The following is a 2,988-nucleotide window of genomic DNA, read 5'->3' on the forward strand; positions in this document are numbered from 1 at the left end:
CATGCTAAACTTTTGCCTACCCTGATAAAGCTTCCTAGACAAGCAGTCTGCCTACTCTCCTCTGAGAAATAATATCTATATGGGCCTCATCCAAAATCTGTTGCATTAGTAGGCAAAACTCCCCATGCCTTTGACTCAAAGGGATAATCTAGACATGAGGAAATACAGAAGAGTTTCCACCCAAAAAAATGTCAGCCTCATGCCATGTTCTACCTTTCTCCCATATAATGTGAAGTTATTTAAATGCATCATGTCATGGCTTCTTCACCAGCAGCCAATTATGCGGAATGGGGTAACAAGACCCATAGAGAGTAGTCTTTTGGCATTTTAAAGACTGATTTATTGAAGCAGAAACTTTCATGGGCTAGAGCCCACTTCATCAGATGCATATCACCTTTTACTAGATGTGCCATCGGATAGTTCAATACTTAATTCTAACTATTAAAGGTATAGTTGGGCCAACTAAGGATTCCTTGGTAAGGAAACGATACGGACTTTTGGGATTATTGTTAGTATAACAATCCAGATTATTGTGAACTGGAACCATCCCTACATATTATCAACTGAGATTTATTGATCTCTCCCTTCATTTCTTGAAAATCAATAGAAATTCAGATTTTTGAAAATCTTATTGTGCCTTTAATGTCCAAACAGAGAAAACACTGGGGAGCTCCAGTTTGGATTAGGAGCATGACATGGGAGAGCTGTTAACACTTCCCCCTCCATGTCAATGTGGACGTTTGAGGGTGGAGAGTTAAACCCACGGCCCCAATCCAAACTGAGCCCTCCTGTAGATATTTCCAAAGAAAAGTGCACTGGAAATTAGATCACAGATTATTCAGCATCATATTGAGTTTAGTCCTTAGTTTGGTTCATGAATCTGTGGGTACTCTTAGCATTCTGAGAATGGGGAGCAGGTGTAAATATAAAATGACTTGTAGTAGGGAGTGATCATAAAGGTGCTGTGGTCAGTCACTGAATGTTGGGAGGCTCCAAGGCAAGCATCCTCCTGCAATGGAGGCAGCCTGTTTCTGGATGGGTGCTCCTTGCAGACGCAAAGGCTTCTGGGGTTTTCTGAAGCAACTCCTCCTCCACTCAGGTATAGGAGAGCTAGGGTTGGCTCTTTGCTTTGGGGAAGTGATGGTTTGAAGAAGAAAATGGGCACCAGGAACCATCAGCAGGCATCATTGGGGCCATGGACATCATGCTAGAGATTACTGTCTAGTGTAAATGGGCTTAGGATTTGAGCTTTAAAGCACTTATGGTTGAAGAATGTTTTAAAACAAATTCAATAATGGTCTACCCCATCACACAAGATTTATTGAAATAAAACCTAGAGAGTCTGTTACCTACTACTGAATTAAGTAATTTTGATCACCATTCCAATATAACTTTTGAAAAATCCTCTCAATACTAATGTGGATTGTCCTGAAGGGAGAACAAAAATATATGAATCTACCTTTTAGCAACACAGGGTTCGTTTTTTGTATTTATTTATTTTCCACATTTATATCCCGCCCATCCCATAAATGTGCTCAGGGAGGGTTACAACATTTCAATAAATACAATAAAATTTAAAACACATTATAAACATATAAAATCAATAATCACAGCTTGCCCTAGGGAGAAACCAGCCTATTGATGTAGATAGGTATGGGCAGTTATCTGTGGGTGGGAGACAGCAACCTCGGGGGGGGGGGAATGTGTGGATGCCCACTGCCTCAGCCAAAGGGCTGGTGGAACAGCTCCGTCTTGAAGGCCCCGTGGAACTGAATAAGATCCCGCAGGGCCCTGATCTCAATAGGGAGCATGTTTTTCTGCCAGGGCAGAAAAATCCCTGAGCCTGGTTGAGGCTAGGCGGACGTCCTTTGGGCCAGGGATCACCAGGAGATGTTGACTATCAGAGTGTAATGCTCTTTGAGGTGTATATAGGAAGAGGAAGTCCCTTAGGTATGTTGGTTCCAGGCCATATAAGGCTTTGAAGGTGATTACCAACATCCTGAAGTGTATCCAGCACTCAACTGCCAACCAATGCAGCTGACAAAGCACATGCCGAATATGAGCCCGCACAGGCATCAACGTCAGCAGGCGCGCCACCGCATTTGGTACCAGTTGTAATTTCAGGATCAGCTTCAGGGGTAAGCCTGCGTAGAGCGAGTTGAAGTCGCTGGATTCTTGATCAATAATAAAGACAAGGGAATTTTCTTTTTGAAATGTTTATTTGCCTTGAACTTTTAAAAAGGATGCATTATCTTTTCTGAAAGTAGGAGTCACAGCTTTTCAAAGTCTTGCTTAAATCTCAAATGTAGATACAGAACTACTATGAAGACAAGCTAAAATTTCTTTTAATTTTGCCAAAAATATACCTTTTAGAAAACTTTAATATCACTGCAATTTACGTTAAAGGGTGAATTTCTAAGTAGTTCTAGATTATATACGCTGAAAAATAGAGATAATATAGTCACTGAAATAGATATGATTAAACACATATCAAGGCTCTAATATGCTGAGACTAAGACTTTAATTTCCACTTTTAAATTTTATTATTTTTAATATAGCTATTATAATTTATCAACTAATAAACTGCAGAAAGTAAAATGACTAGGCCTCAGATCATAGCTTCAAAGCAATTCCATTTGCAGCTGCTTAAGCTAACTACACACCATTTGAAAAAGAGGCCAATTGTGTGTGTGTGTGTGTGTACACACATAATAATAATATAATCTGAAACAAAATGTCATTATCTTGTTTTTAAGAAAAATAGGAATCAATGTTCTATTTAAAATGACTTGCAGTTACTTTTATAAATATTCAAGCAGACTTTCCTGAGTTACATTATGGGCATGAACCAGCAAGAGTTAATTACCTTTAAATCTCATTAATTAAAAAAAAACCATATACTTACCTCTTCCACCGAAGTCATTGGGACTTAAAATTAGTTAACAATGACTGGATTATTTATTCAGCCTACTTCTCCATTAATCTCAA

This window comes from Gekko japonicus, unplaced genomic scaffold (genome assembly GCF_001447785.1).
Source record: "Gekko japonicus isolate JY-2015 unplaced genomic scaffold, Gekko_japonicus_V1.1 scaffold500, whole genome shotgun sequence".
Taxonomy (NCBI): domain Eukaryota; kingdom Metazoa; phylum Chordata; class Lepidosauria; order Squamata; family Gekkonidae; genus Gekko; species Gekko japonicus.